Source organism: Bactrocera neohumeralis, chromosome 3 (assembly GCF_024586455.1).
Source record: "Bactrocera neohumeralis isolate Rockhampton chromosome 3, APGP_CSIRO_Bneo_wtdbg2-racon-allhic-juicebox.fasta_v2, whole genome shotgun sequence".
Taxonomy (NCBI): domain Eukaryota; kingdom Metazoa; phylum Arthropoda; class Insecta; order Diptera; family Tephritidae; genus Bactrocera; species Bactrocera neohumeralis.
In genome coordinates this window covers 10,980,459-10,991,755 of record NC_065920.1, presented here as the reverse complement: position 1 = coordinate 10,991,755, position 11,297 = coordinate 10,980,459, and the positions used below count along the sequence as shown (strand labels likewise).

General features: G+C 39.8%; 1 long non-coding RNA gene across 1 annotated transcript in view; it reads right to left on the bottom strand.

Moving 5' to 3' along the window:
- Positions 1-1,862: 1,862 nt before the first annotated feature.
- Positions 1,863-11,297, bottom strand: part of LOC126753868 (uncharacterized) — a 118,263-nt gene continuing 108,828 nt past the window's right edge. The window contains exon 3 of the long non-coding RNA XR_007666218.1: positions 1,863-3,155. This is a non-coding gene — a long non-coding RNA (uncharacterized LOC126753868). The remainder of the gene's footprint in view (positions 3,156-11,297) is intronic.

Below are 11,297 nucleotides of genomic sequence, written 5' to 3'. Positions count from 1 at the left end.
TTCTCGGCCGCTGGTGGACGGACGGAAAAAATTTAAATGCAGGATTGTAGTATAAGCTCAGGGGCATGTTGCAAAATATTGACAGAAATATTTCCGGCACCCTATTACTTAGTATTTCCGGGGGCCTGGTACCGGACCAGCGATTTGCCTACTAAATTGAATATTTCTCGGCCACTGGTGGACGGACGGAAAAAATTTAAATGCAGGATTGTAGTATAAGCTCTGAGGCATTTTAAAAAATATTGAGAAAAATATTTCCGGGACCCACTGCCCAGTATTTCCAGGGGCCTGGTACCGGACCAGCGATTTATCTACTAAATTGAATATTTCTCGGCCACTGGTGGACGGACGGAAAAAATTTAAAAAGTTGGCATGCAAAATATTCAGAAATATTTCGGCCGCTGGTGGACGGACAGCGATTTGCCTACTAAAAAATTTTGAACGCAGGATTGTAGTATAAGCTCAGAGGCATCTTAAAAAATATTGACAGAAATATTTCCGGCACTCCATTACCTAGTATTCCGGGGGGTCTGGTACCGAACCAGCGATTTGCCTACTAAATTGAATTTTTCTCGGCCGCTGGTGGACCGAATCGAAAAATTTTTAATGCAGGATTATAGTATAAGCTCAGGGGCAGCTTACAAAATATTTAGATAAATATTACCGGCACCCACTACCTAGTATTTCTCGGGGGCCTGGTACCGAACCAGCGATTTGCTTACTAAATCGAATTTTTCTCGGCCGCTTTTGGACAGAACGAAACAATTTTAAATGCAGGATTGTAGTATAGGCTCAGGGGCAGCTTAGAAAATATTGAGAAAAATGTTTCCGGTACCCACTGCTCAGTATTTCTAGGGGTCTGGTACCCGACAAGCGATTTGCCTACTAAATCGAATTTTTCTCGGCCGCTGGTGGACCGAACGAAAAATTTTAAATGCAGGATTGTAGTATAAGCTCATGGGCAGCTGGAAAAATATTGAGAAAAATATTTCCGGTACCTACTGCCTAGTATTTCTAGGGGTCTGGTACCCGACCAGCGATTTGCTTACTAAATTGAAGTTTTCTCGGCCGCTGGTAGACCGAATCTAAAAATTTTAAATGCAGGATTGTACTATAAGCTCAGGGGCATCTTACAAAATATTTAGATAAATATTTCCGGGCCCCACTGTCTGGTGTTCCTAACATCTGGTTGTCTGCAACTTACCTACTAAATCCAGTTTTTCCGAACCATCGGTTTACCGAATGGAAAAAATTTAAATGCAGGAATGAAGTATATGGCATAAGGTATCGGAAAAATTATATATTTATGCTGCTGTCCGTCGTTTGACCACTTTTCTGAGAAAATCTTTCAGAATAGGGATTTGCTAGTGTAAAAATAAAATAATAATCCATCCATAAATACATAAATAATATGTTTGTACGCTTGCTGTGTTCATTAATTAGCCAAATTTTATACATTAAAATTAATATACATATGTATGTATGTAGATGTACATATTGATTTTATTAATAGTAGTATATTATGTGCCTGAATTGTTTACAATATTTTGCTAGAGCTTAGAATTTAGTAAAATTTTTGTTGCAATATGTATAAATACATAATGTACTTCACTATATATGCAAGCATATGAATTTTATTTTAATTAAAAAGTATGTTTGCATAACTTAGATATACTTATAAATATATTGCAATCACATCCAATATATATAATTATTTTAATTCATTAAACATTTAGCTTTTTTAACAACACAAAAATTCATAAAAATTAAAAAACAAAACTTTTTTTTAAAAAAATATTTTTTTACATAAAAAATTATTATTTTCAATAAAATTTATTTTTAAAATAATATATTTTCACCAACACAAAATATCCCGAAGAGAACAAATTGCATTTATTGAAGATATATAATACCCTTGTGCATAGTATTGATGTTGTCAAAGTGAAAATATGACCATACATACATATGTATGTAGTTGGTGTGCAAGACTAAAGGAGAGGAAAAGAGTATATAATATTAAACTTAAAATATTTTTGCACTTAAGAAACCATACCAGCACAAAACTTATGTAAATGAGAAAAAAGAAATCAAATTAAAATTTTAACCAAGAAAAAGATCAAGTTGAGTATAATGTAACGATCAAATGAAAAAATAAAATATTTAAAAAGTTATAACAAACAATAAATTCGAATTACTTTATAATAAAAGAAATGGTTTCAATTTTGGACAGCAGTTTGGTGATGTAAAAGAGAGATAGGAATCGTGTATATACTTCTTGGAAATTAGATGATGGTTGATTTGATTTGCTGGCTCTCCTCTTAGGTCAAATCAATTTCTTATAGATCGTTCCAAAGCTCGCATTTTTTTAATAAAAAAAAATCACAAATTTTCCTGCTTTACGTTGCCTTTTGTATAGTACTATTGGTTTTTTGTTTCATTAAAGATCTCAGTGTCAGCGATAGCTTTCCAGCACGCATTCTTTTGAGGGTTGAGCACAGGCTAAAGTCGCTAGGGGCTTGAACCAGGAAAAGCGAAAGCAACTTATTCAACGTTTTTTTCGTTTGTGTATATTATCCTATCATAGTAGTGCGTCGACTACATGAAGCATAACTTTTTTTGTAGACGTTTGCCAGATTATCGATGAAAATTTTTTCATATAGTTTATCCCTTAACTCCGTTCAGCGCGAAGAGCTCTCTCGAGGATTGTTATTCTCGCGATAAGGGCGTTCAGTAAGTACAATGATCCTGAGAGTGATGCCGGCAGTAGCTTAACTACTAGCAGGGTCTCCCAAGTTGGTAAGGTCGAAGGTGGGTACCGAAGCTAAAACAATCCACAATCCTTCTGCAAGCGGGCGTTTGTCTTAGAGCAAGTGGAACGTATTATAAACGTGTATATTTGAATGGCGATTTCGCAGGCCAATGTAGCAGTTATACCAACAAACTAGGAAACCTGGGCTAATCATCAAATTTTCTGAACACACGCATTAACTGAAACCAATAAGTAAGTAAAGAAGAAAATTACTTTTTGCTCATTCCACAATTCTTATAAGCAACATTTGGATTCGGTTCAGTGTGTCTAGGCCACTCATATGAATGTCAGTAGCACCCGATGTAGAATGGTGGATCCATAGAAAGTGTTTTTGCGGATTTTTATTCTGAAATTATGAATTGCAAAAATTTTATTTATTTAATAAAGTTGCTGAAGGTTATAAAATTGATCGAATTAACCATTATTTTAAATTGGATATAACTAGCTAATCTACTGTCCTAGGAGATTTATGGCAATGAATAATTGCAGGAGTTGGATAAATCAAACCCTTTAGTAATTGATAAAAAAAATAATAATGTTATAAATACAATTACAATGTCAGTATGATCTCGGTAGACTAGCAGGACGCGTATCAAATAGCTTCATACTCGTAAGAATACTAAACTATGGACATTTCTTCGGATGTTCTCGATTCCTCAGAAGATATTTTATTGCACACACAATATAAGTATGTATATAGGATGCGGTTATCTTGGAAGCGGTGGATATTGATCACATTCATATGCCGTAGATCTCCATTAAATGCTGTTCTGAGAGTCCCCCAATAATATCTTGAGAATCAAGTAATCAGCAGTAGCAAAGGTTGCTCTTGAGGCTAGCGTAAGGTCAGTCTTATATCACTAAACTTGGGGACGATATATCAAACATAAGTCTTTAATCCAACCGCCAGAATAGCTTTTTTTCAGGATCTACAATGGCTATGAAGGTACCATCTTCTATAAGAGTGTACAGCTGCTGGCGTATGCCGATGATATTGATATCATCGGCCTCAACACCCGTGCCGTTAGTTCTGCTTTCTCCAGGCTGGACAAGGAAGCACAGAAAATGGGTCTGGTAGTGAACGAGGGTAAGACGAAATATCTCCTGTCATCAAACAAACAGTCGTCGCACTCGCGACTTGGCTCTCAAGTCACTGTTGACAGTCATAACTTTGGATCTTGGAACCAGCGTAAACACCACCAACAATGTCAGCCTGGAAATCCAACGCAGGATTGCTCTTGCCAACAGGTGCTACTTCGGACTGAGTAGGCAATTGAAAAGTAAAGTCCTCTCTCGACGAACAAAAGCTAAACTCTATAAGTCGCTCATAATTCCCGTCCTGCTATATGGTGCAGAGGCTTGGGCGATGACAGCAACCGATGAGTCGACGTTACGAGTTTTCGAGAGAAAAATTCTGCGAAAGATTTACGGTCTTTTGCACATTGGCCACGGCGAATATCGCATTCGATGGAACGATGAGCTGTACGAAATATACGACGACATTGACATAGTTCAGCAAATTAAAAGACAGCGGCTACGCTGGCTAGGTCATGTTGTCCGGATGGATGAAAACACTCCAGCTCTGAAAGTATTCGACGCAATACCCGCCGGGAGAAGCAGAGGAAGAGGAAGACCTCCACTCCGTTGGAAGGACCAAGTGGAGAAGTTCCTGGCTTCGCTTGGAATATCCAATTGGCGCCACGTAGCGAAAAGAAGAAACGACTGGCGCGCTGTTGTTAACTCGGCTATAATTGCGTAAGCGGTGTCTACGCCAATTAAGAAGATGAAGACAATGGCTACCAATAGGCATGATGTGATTTTGACAGCTCGTGACGACGTGATCTGGCGGATTTCTGTTAGTGTGTTTGGTAAGGTTTGCCAATTTATCATGTCACGTATTACTTTGGTGCAACTCTTGGAAGTTGTCCAAGATTATTACGCAAATTTACTTTACACGAAATGTTCATAAATTCACGTTCATCAAAAATATCATCTTTGCAGATGAGGTCCATTTCTGGCTTAGTCAAAAAACAAAATTGTCCCCATTTGGTTAGTCAAAGCTTCGTGAGGTACCGAAAACGAAATTTCATTCCCAAAAGTTGGTCGTTTGGTGCGGATTGTGGTATGCCGACATAATCAGGCCTTATTTCTTTCGAAATGAAACCAGACTTGAGTTCGCTTTATCAAATTTTTTATCCAAAGTTAATCATATAATACTAAACTGTTGCATGCGCTTCAAAGCGTTTACCAACATCAGTTTCCTCTATGGTCCAATCCCGCCAGAATAGTTTATTTCCAGGATTTAGTAAGGCAGAAAAGAAATAAAAAATATTGAAATATTGCGAGAATCGGAAATTATTATTTTCAGAGACAAAGCATTCAGACATCTGGCCTTCAATTTTTGCTAATTTCTTTTGAGGTCTGATGAAAGACAAGTTTATTTCTTTGCTTCAACGGACTGAGACTGGTCTGAAACTCTGACTGAGTCTCGTGTAAAGCTTTTGCCAATAATTGGTAAATGTATGTATGTAAAAAAAAAATATATCATTTTCTTGGCTTTCTCCTTGTACCTGAAGCAGAAGCAACCAAATCGGATTATTTGCCTTCGTGCGCTATTAGATAAACAAAATTCATTTAACTGTCATGTCAAAGCATCGCCGCAAGCTAACCTCCAACGCAACTACACCGCACTTCGATAGCTGCAAAAGGAGCGCTAGAACGTCAGCTTGCACCAACAACAGCTAACAAAATGACGGAACGTTTAATGTGCAACGACGAGTTCAAGTAGCTCGTTTAAATATTGACACAAGTTAATTGATATCAAGCTACAACAAACAACAAAACAAGCAACGCCAACTTGGCAGCGAGACAGCATTAGCAACAAATACAACAATCATTGCACAATCGCTGCTAACCTTCAACGAAGGACCAAGAGTGTGCTGCGTTCGCCAAAGCGCCAAGAAGTGAGACGCAAGCAAGCGTAGCCAAAACTGAACAACACCGGGAACAAAGTCCACCATAGCCACCATAGGTCTTGCAGCCAGCAATTGACTGCGCCGACTGCTGGCCGCCGGGCACAACACAATACGAGTACACAAACAAAAATTTGTAACAGCTTCAAAATAACAGTTGAGCAGGTGGAGTGAAGGGTCGAACGGTTCAATTCCGCTTGCGTGGTGTTTGCTCACAACCACCCATCAAAACGCGCTTAGTTCGGTGCATGTAGTCATCAAAGTGTATCGCAATAATTGACGAGGGTGTCTAAAGCTTTTTACGCCGCATTGAACACGAATAGACTTCGTTGTTTGTTAGCGAGTTTGTATGGACGCAAAAAGTTTGACACTTTTTGTTAAAACTTTGCAGCTTCGTTGGTTGCGGTGTGTGCGTTTAACAGATGGACGTGATTTGCGGTCCTTTGGGCGAGTGCGTGTCTGTCTCCTTCTCGTTACCGCTGTATTGGTGGAAATTACAAGTAATTGAGGTTTCCTTTGCCTTTCCTCGGCATATGTGGCCAATTTATTAATTTATGTCCTGCTGCGTTTTATTGACCCCATATGGATGAGTATCAAAATAATGAGCGCTGTGATGTAAAATTTGAAATTATGAGCTCCTTTTAAATGTGAGAAGATTGCATGGGTGATGAAGTGGTATTGGAAAAAGTAATTTTGCTACGTGCCTAAGCCAAATTTATGAAAATGTTCTCAGAAACTGAATTATTCAAAATAAAACTGTTGTGCTTTGGGAAACGACGGAGCTTACTGAGACGAAATTCTTGATAGGAGATGGTAAAGGTCTCTAATGACCGTTTTTCAGATTAATCAAGCGACGAAGGCAAAGGTCTTAACTAGCGGTTCCCTTAAACCCCGGCGATTGAAATAGTGATGAGCCTATAATTTATGATTGTGGCCCGGAAACAGACGCCCAATCGACCGAATATCGTGGCAAAGGTGAGCCGAAGCCGAAAAACCATGTCAAGCAGATCAAAAATCAAAGTTATGTTGACAGTTTTCTTCGATTATCGAAGTATGGTGTACTCCGATTTCCTTCCGACCGACCAAATTATAAACAAGGAATACTATTTGAATGTTATGCGAAGATATTCGTAAGAAGAGGTCGGAATCATGGGCCTCTGAGCTGTATTTTCCGCGCGGGTGTCGCTGCTTGACGTCGATATTACATGTCTTGGTCCCTCGCTGCCTCTGGGCTGTCTGTGTCATGTAATTGCAGGCAGGCGTCATCCCCATCCGTCCTCTTATGGTGGACTGCTTTGCCACTATAGAACAATGAATGAGGTAACAGAACAGCCATTAATAATGAGGTACTTATACCTACCTAAGGTATAAAAAGCTAGAAGTAGGAAGCCCCGAATTCAAAACTGACTGTGATATCAACCCTAACGTCGGTGAGAGACGAGGCACCTATCATCACCGAACACAACGATTCGACAAGCTGTGTTGCCAATGGCCACACTTTTACTGCAACGGGAGCAGGTTGCGGTGATTATAGTCCTACTGCCAAGTTAGGTCTACAGCGCCAGACCATGAAGACTTGTTCCAACAAAGCGCAATCAGCTCTTACGAAGAAAAAGAAAAGAAGCTTCTGCGGGCTCTTGAGCAGGCTACCGCGGGTTCGGGCTTTGGCAACAAAAGAGGGCCCCGGAAGAAGTCAAGCAAGGAAAAATTGAAGACTAAAGCACGATACAAGGCGGCGGTCGGGATATGTAGCCGTATCGAGGCAACCTGTAGGAGGAAAAGGTGACACGGTTGGCGTAGACCAGAGAGGAACTGAAAAATGGTCGGGCTCATTTCGCCACACGAAATTTGTGTAGTGAAGAGGCAGTGTTTGACTGAGAGCGAACCAAGAGCATCCTCGAAAAAGAAAAAGTTCAAGGATATTGCCGGTAAGTTGAACGTTAAGTACGCGGACCACAAATCGACGACATCTAAAATCAAGCCGGCAGCCTGTGAGATTGCAAAACGATACCTTATGGTGGCGCTCATCAACTGCAGTAGTCCGCTGGGATAGATATTGCAGTAGAGTTAAAAGTGGAGATGAAGCTATTGGAAGCCCTCTTCTCGGGCTCAGATTCAAACGCATCCATGACATCATTTGATGGAGCAGGATGGTTTAGCCTGGTCATAATCTTGACATTTAAGGCTGATAAATGGGTCATCAGACTAATCTAACCTAACCTAACTTTATATAAGCGAGGTTCGCTAAATACATACCCTACTCAAGAGGTACAAAAATTATTGAAAAATACGATATATTTCCCTTTTTAGCCCAATTCACTTTACTAAGTGAGGTTTCGGCTTTCTTAGAGCCTTATGAACACCAGAAGAGTGGCCATCACATTACCGGCCAAAAGCACAGTCTTGGCCATCTTCGGAACTTATTCCAATAGGACATCTTCCGGTGTGTTTCAGTGGATCTATATTTGGTCGATGATCACGAAACGGCGCACATTCTCTTTGATTTTGTACATATATGGCGTTAAATACTGCTGTAAAATAGTGTCCCGGATCTCCGGAGTGTACAATCGACGGTCTACCATTATCACGTTATCTACCTGATAGCAGATGGGCATGACTGGTCAAAAAGAGACGTTCAAAGTCTTTTAAAACAACTTTTAACAGTCAAAAAATGGAAGATGACTCCTCAGCGTGTCGCTCTCTTCCACATGTGGTAAAAACAACACTACTAGTCGGATCCGGCAGATAAGGTTAGGTATTTTTCGGACTATATAGGACTCCATAGAAGCGTCCAATAACATTTTTTGGAACCAAATTCGTCATTCGCGCTTTCGTCAGTTTTAAGAGAGCAAAGAGACTGAGACATTATAGAGTGTAATATGTGAGTGTAAATAAATAAATAAATAAAAAATGTATATATTTAGAACTAGAAATTAAACACAGACATACATAGTAACTTGGGATTTCAATGGGTCCGGTTTTGGTCTATAAATATGATAGAACTTTTGGTAGTTGGTTTAGTAATTATTTGTTACACTGTTGACAGATTCTCCAGCGATAACTATTAGTAGCGTTAGACATTCTAGAATAACTTTAAATTTCGTAAAAGGGATAACATTTTACTAATTAATAAAGCACACACAACCGCTATGTATGTACATAATAGACTTTTGTGTATCATATTTTGGTCTCATCACCGACACCATCAGCATTGTACTCCTCACGCAGCATGCAATGCGCATTCGAACTGCTCACCAAAAGAGCACCTTCAGTTTGAGCAACAACCTGCAAAGCGACTGACGACAACACCAACCACCATTCGCCATACTCAGCAAACGCCTTGCGCCACCCAACCACCCACTCGTCACACAACGACCAACCCACTGAAATAGTTTTCCCTAAGCCATCGCCGAACATCGATGAAAACTCGCACTCGAAATGCTGCAGCCAGAGTCTGAGCTGTGGGGGTTGGGCTGATTGTCGCTAGGCCTGACCGTCGGAATGGTTGGCTGGCATGTGCCTTGCTCACTTGCACCAACGAAATATGAATAATTTATGCCGACACCCAATCGTAAAGTGAGCACATCCCCTCGCGCGTCTCCACAACAACCCCGACAACATTGTCCGCTGGCTTCGACTGTCAGTCGACTGCTGCGGCGCCTTTTCACGACTCCCGTACAAATTGCACACACACATACGTGTGTAAAATATATATAAATGATGGCAATATACATACGCATACATGAAAAGGACATAAGGATACCCAGATATTATTGTGCCTGCATCTATAGAAACAGCAGCAGCAAAATATCAACAGAGTGTTTTAAATATGAATTGAAAACAACTATAAAACAACAACAAGCCATATAAGAAAATCAACAACGGCGACATCAGAAGCATAAAAGAAATTGTCAATGATGATGAGAACACGCCCACTCTGCTTAATACTCATATTTTACTGTTTGTTGTTGCTATCGTATTTTGTTATTGTTTTTGCAGAGCTCTTGTACATTATTTTGTAATAAGGCTTTTAACAGAGATGTAGTTGTTGTTGGGTTTGTTGTTTTTTCAAGTTGAGTGTGTGCTTCGCTGGTTTTACTTTCGGCTCAAACCTTTTACGTTTTGGTGGAACTTTGTGAGGATAACAGGGTATGGCCTCTTTGGTTGGAGGTACGAAGCAATATATTATATGAATTTACTTCTGCGCCTCTTTTTAAAATATTATAGTTATAATGCATAGAGTCCAATAAAAAGAGATTATTATTTTTGCATTAAATGAAAGGTTTTATTTACATAGTTTATGATCTCATTCAGGTCACATATGTTATATATTTGGAGAGGTCGATTTGCGCAAACTTTTCTTGAAGCGAATTTTGACCGACAAAATCTGTATGAATACTAACTGTACCTACATATATACATGTATATGCACCTATAACCAGTTAGTATTCACTTCGTTTAACTATAGGGTGGTAGATAGAAATCTCTAGCCAAGCTCCCGGCGCTTCTGTCGATGTGCGTGGCCTGGCGTTGTCCTGACCGATCAAAATTCCTCGCCTATTAATCAAAACTTGCCACTTCGGAGCAGTTGCTTCATTCAGATGGTACAATAGTTGACTGTGCAGGTCCGATCTAAGAGTTTGGTTGGCTCCGCAGCTCTTATAAATGATTTCCTGTCGATTCCGCTAAATGCATAGCAAAACCTGCATGACTCTTAAGCTTTGCTATTGCCTAAATCATGACCGTTGTTTGTTTGATGCTGTCCCACTTTCCATCACCAGTAGCCATCTTCTTTAGAAATGCCTCGATTTTCTTACGACTGAGCAACAATTTGCGGGGCACATTTAGCTTCTTTTTATATTAAGTTTTATTTAAATGATTCAAAACGGTTTTTTTGCGCAATGTTTAACAACTGAAGCCGCTCGACCTTTCCAAGCGACATCGCTTCGCTCTATGGGCTCTTTAAAAGTTCCAAGAAGATCTTTCCGAGACCTATTGTGTTCAGCGATGAGGCGCATTTCTGGCTCACCGAGTATGTAAACAAGCAAAATTACCGCATTTAAGACAAAGAGCAGCCTGAAGAGATTCAAGAGCTGCCATTTCATCTAGAAAAATAAACGGTTTGGTTTGGTTTGTGGCCGGTGGAATCATAGCTCAACATTTTTTCAAAAAATGTCGCTGAGAACATAACCGTCAATGGCGACTAACTGACTATTTGATGCCTGAAGCTTGTGAGCTCGGCGACATTTCAATGGACGGAGCCTCTTTCCACACATTGCATCAATCAATGGATTTATTGAGAGAACACTGCGGTGAGCAGATAATAGGGCCGGTCGATTGGGCACCAAGATCGTGTGATATCACACCCTTAGAGTTTTTCCTGTGGGGATATGTAAAATCTAAATTCTATGCGGACAATCCAGCTTCGATTCAGGCCTTGGAGCAAAACATCACGCGTGTCATTCGCCAGTTACCAGTCGAAATGCTCGAACGAGTCATCGAAAATTGGACTCAAC